The following is a 13,818-nucleotide window of genomic DNA, read 5'->3' as shown; positions in this document are numbered from 1 at the left end:
GGGCCAGGCAAAAGTGGCTTCAAGCACAGCTCCTGGAGTAAGTTACAGCAGTCCCTAATTGCACAGCAGCATTGTATAGCTGCCCAGGGATGGTCCCACAGCACAGAATAACCAGAGTTCAAACTACCCTGGCCACTCCCCTTTCTAGCCACTAGCTGCACCCCAACACACCTCTTCTGAGAGCAGCGTAGGGCCCTGTGTTGCTCTTTTGCTAGGGGAATGCCCCCAGACCGGGGTTTCCAATCCCTTTGCACCAGCGGACAGCATCAATGGGCCATAGTGGGACCAAAATCTAGCCTACAGTGAAAGGATAACAGACATGAAGGGCGTGGAGAATAGCCCAATAAAGAAAAGAGGGGTCCCTACCCTCCAAGTCCCAGATTCCTATGCAGAATGAGAGAAAAAAGCTGGTTGCATCTGAGATAGTTTTGTTTGGGTTTTTGGCACTCTCACTTCAGGGGGTGACGTAGCTTCTAGGATTTGTAGAAAGACAAAGGTTTCAATGAGTAGCGCCTGGTCATTTGGTGCAAGACCACAGAAACTGTTTCAGGGATTGGGAGACGGGGATGGAGACTTGCCTGGAGGATGGGGAATAGCAGGAAATGAGCCCAAGATGGTGCTAGAGCAGAAATGCCGCACAAGAAAATTTGAAAGGGAGTCTGTGTGTTCAAGTGACAGCAGAGGGGCAGTGAGATGAGATATAGGGAGGCCAGGGAGAAGAAGGTGGGAGAAGTCAGATGAGAGAGAAGGCCAAGAGATAGAGCAGCTTTGAGTGTTCATGGTGGATCTCAGAGATGTTGCAAAGGAAGAACTACCAGGATGTGCTGACAGCCAAGCCCCTGGATGTGAGTGAAATTCTCTGGCCCATGATATGCAGGAGGGCAGACTAGATGGTTTAATTGTTTCTTCTGGCCTTAAATCTATGAAAGGGAAGAGAGGAGGCAGCTATGGCACTCAGGCGTGATTCCGGGTGTTGGGAGGACAGTGGAATCCCAGTGATTGCAAAGGAATGACCGTGTGTACAGCACCAAATGTATTGGCAGCAGCCCCCAGTCCCCACAACAGTGAAGGGGCCTTCCCTGGAGCCCTAAGTCTCCACATAGTCTCTACTGGTACCATGAGGGGCTGAATCCCTGTCAACCGTCTCCTTCCAGGTGCATCCAGGCTCCCAGGAGGCAGAGAACCCAGCAGCAACAGCAGCATGAACACAACAGGGCTGCAGCTTCACTGTCCCAGAAGCCCCTCTGATATCAGCAATGCCAAATTTTTGTGCTAGGAAAATGGGTTTGGGAGGAAGAGCTGGGGAAGAGGCTAGGGGTCAGAGTCTGTAAGAACAGAGCTGCAGCTTTATGCAGGCTGCCTGAACTAGAGGAGTCTGAGGCACCAAGCAGGAATTACAAACACAAGAGTTAAAAACTGCCCAGAGACTGGGGAAATATATGAGCTGGAGTAAGAAGGCCGTCGGGGGGGGGGGGGGGGGAATTTGTAATTAAATGGGCAGGTGGAGGAAAGCAGAGAGGCTGGGCTGAGCCATTGTATCTTATAGAGAGAGGCACAGAGTGGGTGGGCTGAGTGACTGTGTCTAAAGGGGCAGGTGTAGAGAGGCCTGGCTGAGTGACTGTTTCTAAAGGGGAAGGTGTAGAGAGGCCTGGCTGAGTGACTGTGTCTAAAGGGACAGGGACAGGGAGGCAGAGAAGCTGGATGCAAGCTTAGCAAGGAGCATGAGAATTCCCTTATGTAGCTTCTGTCTGCTCCTTGCATTGGGGCAGGGTCCTGGTTTATTGTCTGTGATACACCCAGCACACTTGAGGGGACTGGGTTTGAGGGAACATAATAATAATCTCTAAGGGCTTGTGCTGGGGCAATCCAGGGAGAAAGACTGGAAGTGGTTCCTAGAAGGAAGGCAAGGGGCAGCTGCAGCCTCAGTAATTCTTGAAAAAGAGTGACCTCCAGTGGCTTTTTCAGGTCACAACATGTGAGTATTTCCCACCGGACTGGTTCCAGGATTGGCAGAGTTAAAGCACATGGAACATAAACTAAGCCCCTGGGGCAAAAGGGATTGAGGGGGACAGGTCTGCCTTGCCCCCTAGTGCTTTCCTATGCTGATGATTTTTCCCTTCAAAATGGCCAAAAGTCTCAGGCATTCGGACACCTACACTAGTGCCAACCCCAAAAGTTCAAAAACCATGTTTGACCCCCAAGAAACATGAGTTTTTAAAAAGATTATATTTTTTGTCTCTTTCAATTTTTGAATTATCCTTGCCCACCCCCTCTGTGTGAGAGCGTGCGCACACACATACATGGGATCATTAGTGTTGCCAGATGTCCCAAATTTACAAAGTGATTTTTGACACGCCTTCCCCCCCCCCCCCCCCAAAGTGCATGAGCTCTCAGTGGCTGCTTGAGGATGTGGGGCTTCTAGCTTCTCCCCAAATCCAAACAGTCTAAAGCTGTTTTCCCCTCAAAAGCCCTACATCTACCCATCCCACAGCCCAGCAAATAATTATGCATCTGTCCCCTACCTCCATAACAATTTGGTTCCACCAGCCCCACATTAATTTTGTCCCCATATCTGCCTGTACCTCAGCCCCCATATCTGCTCCCACTCAGCTCTGATAGGCTGTTATTTCTCAGGAGGTAGGGAAGTGGGGAAGGCAGCCAATCAGAGGGGAATTTCTGATGGGTGGTCTGAAATTGGCATGAAGGCTAGGGTGTCTCTGAGACTTGCTCCAGCAGGGGCCAAACTCACGTTACTCATGTTATGGGTGATGAAGTTGTGAAAATGGGCAGCACTGATGTTAGGTCTCCATGCACAGGACTAGTACACATCAAGGCAGGCAGGCTCACCATCTAGCCCCGTGGGAGTGGGATGTATCAGGCCAGGTCATCTCCCCCTGCAGGAATTGGGTGTCGGGCCAGACCAACTACTTCTATAGGCATATATGCTGGTGAGTAGGTCCATCTTTCCCTTGGCGATGTCAGCCCAGGGAGATTGGGGAGCACTGAGCTGGACTATCTCCATCCTACAGGCCTGGGTGGAGTAGGGCCAGACCATCTTCCCCTGTGGATCCAGGATATGTCAGACTTGGAGTAGGGGGCTTGCACCAGGTAAAGCCCCCATGTGGGCCTTCTAGACTTTAGATCAGGCCATCTCTTCTAGCAGGATGGAGGTGGGGGGCATCAGTCTGCATTGTCTTCCACCAGTGGGACCAGTAGGTCAGGCTAGACCTTCTCCTCCCTGTGAGAGCCACTGGCTGGACCATCTCCATACACAGGAATGTTATGTGCTGGGCTGGGCTCTGTTTTCCCACAGGACTGGGCGGGGGGGGAGGGGGGTCATTGGACCAGGCCACCTCCACCTTGCAGCATTGGGTGGTGTAGGGGACATCAGGCTGTGGGGGCTCTGTGTCACATAATGTGCCCTCATACGACTATGGGTGTCAGTCCAGGATGAGCTCCCTCCATAGGACCAGGGATGTTGCGTTGGTCCTTCTCTTCCGTGAGGGACTGGGGGAGCACCTGTCGAAGCAAGGCCTGCACTCTCTCACATGCCACGCCCTGACTCATTGCAGGACAGAGAGGTGTCAAGCCAGGCTGGCTCCCCCCTGTGAGTTGTGCCATAGTTGGCTCAGCACCTACCTCCATGGGAATGAGGCGTATTGAGCTGTGCCATCCCCCCATTCCATCCCCCTAACCCATGGGACAAGTCATTGGGCCAGGACACATCCCTATGGTGGACTGGGGTCATGGGATCAAGCCAGGCCTTCCATCTTCCTCAGGTAGACTCGGGAGCACTGGTCTGGGTACTCTCTCCCTGTGACACTGGAGTGAATCTCTACATGCCATCGCATCTATGTATGCCTCCTGCCCATGGCAGGAATGAATTTATCTCTGAACATGAGAACTGCCATCTTGTTGTATCAACCTGGCAAGGTACTAACAAGCTTCAACAGGACTTTATTTTCAAAGTGGAAACCTCTTTACCAAGCTGCTGCTGCACCCTCTGTAGCTTTCTCCCAGCCTCTCAACTCCTTCCTGTTTCCTGTCCTTTCAGACTCCCAACAGCCAGTGCTCCCAATTCTAATAATTACAAGCAACATCTAAACACCCCATTCGCTCCTCTCTTAAACTCTCCTAATTAAAATAAACATTATTGTTCTAACCACAGGAACAAATATGAAACAAGACACTATACTGTTGGCAGAAATATTACACTGAAAACACTGTAGATACTACGTAACATACCAGGTGGTCATCTGGGTCTGACAGGCTCTCTCTTAAGCCCCAGTTCCAGTGCAATGTCTTGTTGTGTTGGTACTACGACGAAGTCATCCAATGCAAACCCTTCTTCTGCGTCACTACTATAGGTGAAACCCATTTCGAGAAGTCGATCTCTTCAATAATGTCCTTTTGAACAAGTTTTCTAAGTTCCTCTGAAACAGCTTCCCTGACTGAAAATGGTAAGCACCATAACTTCTGTCATACAGGCATCACATTATTCTGCATTTTAACTTCATGCAGAAACCCATAAGCACAGCTGAGTTTCTCCTCAACCTGGTGTTGGGTCCCAGCTGAAATTGGTGTGTGTACTGCAAGAGTGCTTTGCTGAGGAAGATCAATTAATCCATTAACTACGCTGAGATTTAAAGCAGCCAATAAATCTCTGCCGAGGATAGGAGTGCCTTTGTGGACAATGTAGAACTCTGTATTTACACAGCAATCACCAAAAGTAACTATTGCTGGCAGGCAGCCAAGTACGGGAATATGGTTTTTCAAATAGCACACCACGTGAAGCCTGGGTTCAGAAAGAGGCACATCTTTAAAGTAATGCAGATAGATGGAATCAGGTAGTATAGATACTGCTGAGCCAGTGTCCAACATTAGCTGAATAGAGTGTGGTTTGCCTGAAGGTATGGCAGAAACATTTACAGTGCACTTTATCTGTTCTGGAATATGTGCAGTAGTGACTTTGTCCATGCTCAGCACAGGAACATCTGGTATTGTAACTGCATGCACCTGTTGATTGAACTGGCTACTGCAACATACTTTAGCAAAATGTCCAATCTTTTTGCAATGATTGCACTGAGCTACTTTTGCAGGACATCCTGTGTAGCTTGCAAGGTGTTGTGGGGAACAGTGAAAACATGCTTTTACTGTATTTTGAATTTGCTGATTCAGTGGTTTTTCATTAGTTTTCCTCTTGCAATTGTGTGTCAGCAGTGGTAGTGAATTTTTCTGCAAAGGAGTCACAGCCTGGACGGTGCCTCCTGTACCTATGCTCATTATTTTGGCTTCAGCTATAGCGGACTCAATCTGAGTAGCAATGGTTACTGCTTTTTCTAGTGTAAGTTGTGATTCCAGAAGTAAGCGTTCTCTTACATGAAGCATGGTTGTTTTCTCAATGAGCTGGTCTCCAATCATCTCATCTGCCATATTCCCAAAGTCACAAATTACAATCAGACTCCTCAGGGAAGCAATATACTGCATTTTAGGTTCCCCTGGTTTCTGCTCACGCTGGCGAAATCTGTAGCGATTAGCTACTACATTCACTTTTGGCACAAAAAAATTCTTTAATGCAGTGAGTGCAGTCTCATATTTATCATCTGCAAGTGTAAAATATACGCTGCCCTTCTGCTCCAAGGCAGTGGATTAGCAGAGCATGCTTTCTTACTTCAGAAATCTCTGTAGCACTGATTGGAAGCAGATAAGTCTCAAACATATGGATCCAGGTAGTAAAAGCAATTGGAGGCTCACCTGGGCTTTGCAGAAAGGGTGCGGGTGGGTTCAGAGGCAGAAGATCCATCCTCATCACCAAAATGTTGTATCAACCAAGCAAGGTACTAACAAGCTTCAACAAGACTTTATTTTCAAAGTGGAAACCTGTCAAGGTTCCTCCCCGACTCTGAACTCAAGGGTACAGATGTGGGGACCTGCATGAAAAACCTCCTAAGCTTATCTTTACCAGCTTAGGTCAAAACTTCCCCAAGGTACAAAATATTCCACCCTTTGTCCTTGGGATTGGCCACTACCACCACCAAACTAATACTGGTTACTGGGGAAGAGCTGTTTGGACGCGTCTTTCCCCCCAAAATACTTCCCAAAACCTTGCACCCCACTTCCTGGACAAGGTTTGGTAAAAAGTCTCACCAATTTGCCTAGGTGACTACAGACCCAGACCCTTGGATCTTAAGAACAATGAACAATCCTCCCAACACTTGCACCCCCCCTTTCCTGGGAAATGTTGGATAAAAAGCCTCACCAATTTGCATAGGTGACCACAGACCCAAACCCTTGGATCTGAGAACAATGAAAAAGCATTCAGTTTTCTCACAAGAAGACTTTTAATAAAAATAGAAGTAAATAGAAATAAAGAAATCCCACCTGTAAAATCAGGATGGTAGATATCTTACAGGGTAATTAGATTCAAAAACATAGAGAACCCCTCTAGGCAAAACCTTAAGTTACAAAAAAGATACACAGACAGAAATAGTTATTCTATTCAGCACAATTCTTTTCTCAGCCATTTAAAGAAATCATAATCTAACACATACCTAGCTAGATTACTTACTAAAAGTTCTAAGACTCCATTCCTGGTCTATCCCCGGCAGAAACCAGCATATAGACAGACACACAGACCCTTTGTTTCCCTCCCTCCTCCCAGCTTTTGAAAGTATCTTGTCTTCTCATTGGTCATTTTGGTCAGGTGCCAGCGAGGTTACCTTTAGCTTCTTAACCCTTTACAGGTGAGAGGAGCTTTCCCCTGGCCAGGAGGGATTTCAAAGGGGTTTACCCTTCCCTTTATATTTATGACAAAACCTCTTTACCAAGCTGCTGCTGCACCCTCTGTAGCTTTCTCCCAGCCTCTCAACTCCTCCCCGCTCCTTCCTGTCCTTTCAGACTCCCAACAGCCAGTGCTCCCAATTCTAATAATTACAAGCAACATCTAAATACCACACAGCTTCTTTCTGTTTTCCTTTTCCTCAGGGCCTAAATAGGCAACTATTTTTAATGCAAAGGTTTTATTTTTTTATAGAATCTAACCAATTTGCTTTGCAGGGGACAGAAATGAGGAGGGAGGAACATGCTGGGGATTCCCGTCCCCCTGCAGTGAGGGGCTGTGACAAGTCCAGGGTAGGGTTGCCACCCCTCCAGGATTTTCCTGGAGTCTCCAGGAATTACAGCTCAATCTTTAATTAAAGATTATGTCCTGTGATGAAACCTCCAGGAATATATCCAACCAAAATTGGCAACCCAAAGCCCAGGCCAGTCTTGGTGGCAGGCCAGACATGCTGAGGGAATCAATGGTGGAGCCATGAAGGTTAATGAGTCTCTGATTCTTCACTCTTCATTAGTGGGATCCCTTGTGGCTCTTGTTTCCCTGATCAGTGGGATCTGACTTGCCTGGAGCGCTGATCAGATACCAGTGAGGAAGAAAGTCTGTCTACAGGGAGGGGCTGCCTCCACAGAGAAAAGAAGCAGGGGTCAGGGAGGGGGGAGTGCCTCGCCTAGCATCAGAACCATTGGCAGAGTTACACGTTAGGGCTCTAACCCCACTGCATAAGTCCCTCAAAGGACTGACTGTCATTATTCAGATCCCTGTGTGTATACAACATACCAATGACCCTATGACAAAAGCAAAACACCAGGATTGTTCTTTATGCAGCAGGATGAGGCGTTGTCTACAAGTGAGACTTACACTGTCTGCTCTTCAATCAGTTGTGCACAAATGGGTCAGTGTGTCCACACTAGACATGAGCAACTCAGATACAGTCCTACCTCATAGTCACACTGGCACTTTCTTAAACCTAGGCAACACCAAGCCCCATCCACCACTTGGAGGTGTAAGGGTCCAGAGCAGGCAAACCTTCCTCTAATTTTCTGCCTGAGTCCCCTCTCTACCCTGCTCCCTTGTGCTTCCACTACATCTGTCCCACTCTGCAGCGTCCCTCCCATCAGTAGAAATGTCCTCCCAACCAGCCCCACCATCAGGCAGTATTGCCAACCCTAAACGTTCAAAGAATCATGACTGATTCCCCCAAAATCACTAGATTGACCCAAAAATCATGAGTTGTTTTTTTCAAAAAAAAAATTATACTGTGGTTTTTGCTTTGTCTTTGATTTTTTTTTAACTCCTCCCTCTCCCTCTGGCCATCCCCAGTGTGTGTGTGTGGCAGGGGAACGACACAAATTTAGTGTTGCCAGCGCTCCCAAACAGATAAAGTGATTTGGCCCCTTGCTGCAAGAGCTATTGCGGGCTGCCAGATAGTGTAGAGCTTCCAGCTTCTCCCCCAAATGAACAATTCAGTGCCCCCCAATCCCCCATCTGCCTGTCCCCCTGACCAGCCATTAATTCTGCCCCTCTAGCCCCACATCAGTTCTACTCTCCACAGTCTCTGCATCCGCCTGTTGCCCCAGCCCTACCTCTGCTCCACCTGCAGCACCTGGAGTTCTTCATCTTCCTCTCCCAGGCTGCGGGGGGACAGCTGCAGGGGTCCCCTCTCCCCCCTCCTGGTGTGGGGGGCAGCTCTAGGGGTTCTTCACTCCCCTCTCCCCCTTCCCAGGCCTGGCATTGGCAGGAGGGAGGAGCAGAGTGTTGAAGGACCCATTGTTCACAAGAGGGGAGCTCTCTTCCCTCCCTTCTCATGAGAATGGGGTCTCCCTCCCCTACCCAAAGAATCCTTTGGTGCCTGAGGGGATTGAGAGCTCTGGTGAGAGCTCTGGCTGCCTCCTGCAGCAACCCTGATTGGTTGCCTTCCCCACTTCCTCACCTTATAGGGAAGAGCAGCCAATCAGAAGGGGCTTTTCCCCTGGAAGCGGGGGGGTGCTTTTCTCTCATCATCATCCGTCACTGGCTCCAGCAAGGCCCAGTTGGTTACTGGCGAGAAGAGTTGGTGATGCTGCCTCACGGCCTTGCCTTCAGAGACTGGGGATTAATTCTAAGGGGGTAGGTCTGGAGGGGCTCCTTGTGCCACCCCCTTCCTTGCACAGAGAGGCCTGGAAAAGATGCCCACCTTCCCCCACTACAGCTGGGCTAGGTCAGACTTTACTGTGATAAACCACACTGCAGCCGGATCACCTTACCATCCACCTCCCTTACTGGGCAGGAGTTACTCGCCCCACAAGAGGGGCCCTAGGCTGATGAGTTACTCACGGCCCTTCTTTCCTGCTTTCAGAGATGCGACACCCATGAAGGAGACACAGGCAAGCAGGGAGGTGGATGGATGATAGCCATCATCATGGCTTATACCAGGGACCTCCAGAGCTGAAGCGGTAAAGAATCAGGCTCTGTAACTGGTGCCTGTATTAGGCTTACACCCTCTGTATGTTGGGGATGTAGGATATACCCTCACCAGTGAATTACAGCTATAAGTGCCTGGAGATTAGACACAGGAGGTTTGTTGGGGAGTGGGCTATGTGCATTGTGGGTGAGGTGTAATTTGATGATAATGGCATAATGCATCATGCAAGCTTTGCCAGAGTGACAGAGACAGAACCCAGTGCTTGCCATCAGAAACAGAGACAACACAGCAAGTACTTTGCTGATAAGGCCTCGGATGGAATACTGTGTCCAGTTCTGGGTGCCACATTTCAGGAAAGATATGGAGAGACTGGAGAAAGTCCAGAGAAGAGCAACAAAAATGATTAAAGGTCTAGAAAACATGATTTAAGACTAAGAGGAAAGATTTAAAAAATTGTGTTTGTTTAGTCTGGAGAAGAGCAGACTGAACGCGGCTGGGGGGGATGGATTACATGATAACAGTATTGAAGGTTGTTACAAGGAGGCGGGTGAAAAATTGTTCGCGTTAACCTCTGAGGATAGGACAAGAAGCAATGGGCTTAAATTGCAGCAAGGGTGCTTTAGGTTGGTCATTAAACAAACTTCCTGTCAGGGTCGTTAAGCACTGGAATAAATTGCCTAGGGAGGTTGTGGAATCTCTGTCTTTAAGAGCTTTTTAAGAGCAGGTTAGACAAACACCTGTCAGGGATGGTCTAGTTATTACTTAATCCTGCAGGGGACTAGAGTAGATGACCTACTGAGGTCCCTTCCAGTCCTACCCATCTATGATTCTGTGACTGGGCTTCATGGCACATTTGGTTCCCCATGAATTCACTGTCATTTTTGTCAGTTCCTGATGCAGATGCCTGGTGTCATCTCTGCATCACTTTCTCTTCATGCCAAGAGAGGGCCAGGGCCAGTGCATTGGATACACAGGGTTACCCAGTTTTTCTTTATTGCCATTTAATGGAATGTCTTTAAGTATTTCTGATAGTTTGAAGAGCCTGTCTCTCACACCTTTGGAGTTTGGACACAGGACTAAAAATGTCTTTATTTCAATCTCTTCTCTGCATAGCTGTTCCTCTCTTCATTTGTGTCTCCAGTCGCAGAGCGTCTCTAGCTTGCTTTTGGTCACGGATTCAGTATTTGGTAAGAGTCTGTGTAAGTTTGGCACATTTCACTGTGACTAGGTATCAGCTAGTGTGGGATTGTTTTTTTTAAAATCAGTTAGTTTCAATGACTTATATATTAGGTAATAAAGCTTTCAGTCCCTCTTCTCCCCATGGCTAGGGCTTTCCTACAGCCTGGTGAAATTTAGTGCACGTTTCAGGCTACTTTCAGTTACACTGAGGGACTGGCTTGGTGTCCAGACTTGGGGAGCTTTGCATTTAAAGACATCTTTGCATCACCTCTTCCTGAGGTGCAGTGTGTGTTCTCTAGCCCCAGTGGTGGCTTTATCTCTGAGTAGTACACTGGAACAGCTGGGTCAAGGGATTGCTCCAGTAGGATTCATAGGTCACTGAAGTATGTGCTGGAAAGAGTGGGCTGAAGTAAAAGTCCAAACTTGCAATTTCCATTTCAGTTCAGTAATACTTTGTTGGCACGACAAGCTCTGCGTGTGAGACAGACCCCAACCCCCACCCCAACCCCCACGTGTGCCCTCTTGCGCCTTTCTCAGTTGAAGGCCTCTATTTGCATGCAGTTGTCTTTTACCCTACACCTAACTTGGTAAATTGATTTAATGGTGTCATATGTTCCCCCCTCCCCAACAACCCCAATAGCAATGGAAGTTTTTGTAGCAATGGAAGGTTCAGTCCTGGGTGCCAGATTGAGACCAAAGTGTCACCAACCTCTTTTATAAAAGAGGCACATGTCTCCCCCATTGTGTATTTTTTACATTGGTGAATGAACAATGAAGGATAATTAAGATATGGCCAATGGTTTTCTCAGGGAGGAAGGACGCTGTCTTGACTCCATGGATAGATTGTCATGGGCAGTTACCATACCTTTTTATTGAGAATGCTGCAGAATACGGCTTCTGGGTCCATGTGCAGTTGTGATTCCCCATCTAAACCAGCCTGTAGCTATCTCTACAAGATACCTGGTATGTTTGCTACTTTGGCAATGCTCCTAAAGCTCGTCATATCAATACAGTACTATTAAATTGAATGGCATGTGTGCCAAGTGTGTTGTGTACACTTAAGTGAAGTGTGAACAAGTGTGACGTGCAGGTGAGTCGTGGATGTGCGCAAAGTGTAAGCATGGCATTGTGTTGGTGCGTAAAGTGTGTTCATGTCTGCAGGGTGTATGTGTGGTGCATGGATGTGCAAAGCAGACCTGTGCCTGTGCCAGGGAGTGTAAAGTGTGTAAGTACAAGTATGTGCAATCTGTGTCTGTGAGGTGTGACCATGGGTGTGTGCAAGGTGTAAATGCTTGTGGGTGAGCCACAGTGTATGTGGCTGAAGTGGGATGTGTATGCGGTGTGAGAAGTGAAATCCTGTGTGTGGGGCATGTGTGTACACGCGGGGTATTAGAAGCAGCGCTAAGTAAATCTTGAAATATGAAGCTTTAGAACATACGCCACTAGCCCCCTTCCCAGGAGGCCCCCAAGCTTCCATACGTCCTACATGATGCCCAGGAAATATCTGCCTTGCATTTTGGCCTTTGAGTGTAAGGTGGTGTGTGGCATTTGGGGAGAGAATTGTAAATGTGTCCCCTGAGCACCTCTCCTGCTGCAATATGATGCAGGGATGACCATGACCAATGCCATGTCACCCTTATTTGGTGCTGCTTGAAATGTGCTAGTCGCTTGTTGGGAGGCCCAGCTCCCTCTCTAAACATTACAGAACTGAGAATTCATTGGACCACATTTGGCACCACATTGGAAATGGTGGGTTGTGAACAGAAGTTGAACATTTTTAGGTTCCATTGGCTCTGGCACAAAGCAAATTCTTTGGGCTGCTCCATGTTTTTATTTTATTCCACTGGTTGTCTTAAGAGCAGGTGGAAACAACTTTCACACAGATGTGGGGGTAACATATATCCCTCCTTTAGTTGTGTGCATGGGCGTGCCTCCCGCCCTCCCCACACACACACACGCAAGTACACATGCACACTCTACACTTATGCCCAAACTGCTGGGCCATCTGCCTTCCGTCCAGACCCCCTTTCTCCAAAAGATGATGATTCCTCCAAGCTTGTTGCTAGCTTTAGTTTAGTTTTATTCTTGTTTATATCTTTACAGAAAATGGCACATAACTCACAGGTTCTGAATTACTAGAAGTTGTTACAGTTCCATACCTCAAACACCTCAATACCGAATTTTTTTCTCACTGTATGTACAGTATTTACATACCATGGGCTATAGTCTAACACATCAAACAAATTGGGGACAAAGACAAACAGAGGCTGCATGGAAGGGAAGGATCAACCTTTGACAGAATAAAAACAGTAGCTCTGGGGAAAAGCAGCTCACAGCTGAAAGCAGGACAGAAAGGACAGGTGTAAGTCATTGTCCTAGAGCCTTCATGGAGGGTGGCTCCTCAACAGGATAGAAGGGGAATGTTATCTTGGAGCTGTGATGTCTGGCTAGTGGGTTTTGTTGGTTGTTAGTGACAGGGTCTGTGTGTATTCATGTGGGGGGGGTCTGTGTGAGGCATATGTACACCTCAGAGCTTTAATGAGCATGCCTGCATATCCGTGGATGTGGCTGGAGCTCCCTTTGAAACTCAGAGACATTGCTGGTGGAGTGTAACTCAATAAATACCTAATTTGGCAAACGTTGTTGTTTGATATAGAACCGTTTATTCAGTGAATATTTCTCCCCCAATATTTGACCCACTCCACACTGAGATTCAGCAGAACCTGCAGGCCTCTCACTCTCTTGGGATGCCCTGCTGTTCTGGGAGCCATAGCCAAGTCTCTGAGAATGAGCTTTGTGGAAACAGGCTGGACCCAGGGCATGCCTGCAGCGAGGACTCTGTTACTAATCCATATGAGTAAACCTCAGCAGTTTATGCTGGGGAGCGGAATGTGCTGACCAAACATTTCTAGGGAGCAGTTTGAGGCAGCCTAGATTACAGCTAAAATGATACAGTGCATGGAGGAGGGTGCAGCGTTGGGGTGGAGCCTGGCCTCAGCAGCTGAGGAGGGTGGAGCCAAGTGCCAGGTATCTATGCGGGGAGGAGCCGGGTCTCATTTACCAGTAAGGGGTGAAGCTGGGAGCAACACTTGGGTACCCGTTAGATCCTGGATACCTGTTAAGCATGATGTCAGGTGTAGTAGGTGTTCAGGATGGCTGAGGGTAGGGACCTGGTACCTGAGTGGGTTATGAGTCTTCGGCACGCCTATAAGGGGAAGACAGGTGCAGGACTTGGGATACTCCCAAAGGGAAGGAATGGGTCTTGGGTACCTGAGGTTGTAGGGATCAGCTCCTGGAAGTTAAGCCTGCGCTTCCCCATCCCCTTGGCTTCTTACTGGAAAACCGAGACCAAAGTCAGCTGTCCAGCACACCACCCTCCCCGTCTCACAGTGCCCCTCGG

This window comes from Eretmochelys imbricata, chromosome 6, assembly GCF_965152235.1.
Source record: "Eretmochelys imbricata isolate rEreImb1 chromosome 6, rEreImb1.hap1, whole genome shotgun sequence".
Classification (NCBI taxonomy): Eukaryota; Metazoa; Chordata; order Testudines; family Cheloniidae; genus Eretmochelys; species Eretmochelys imbricata.
This window is presented reverse-complemented; position numbering follows the sequence as displayed.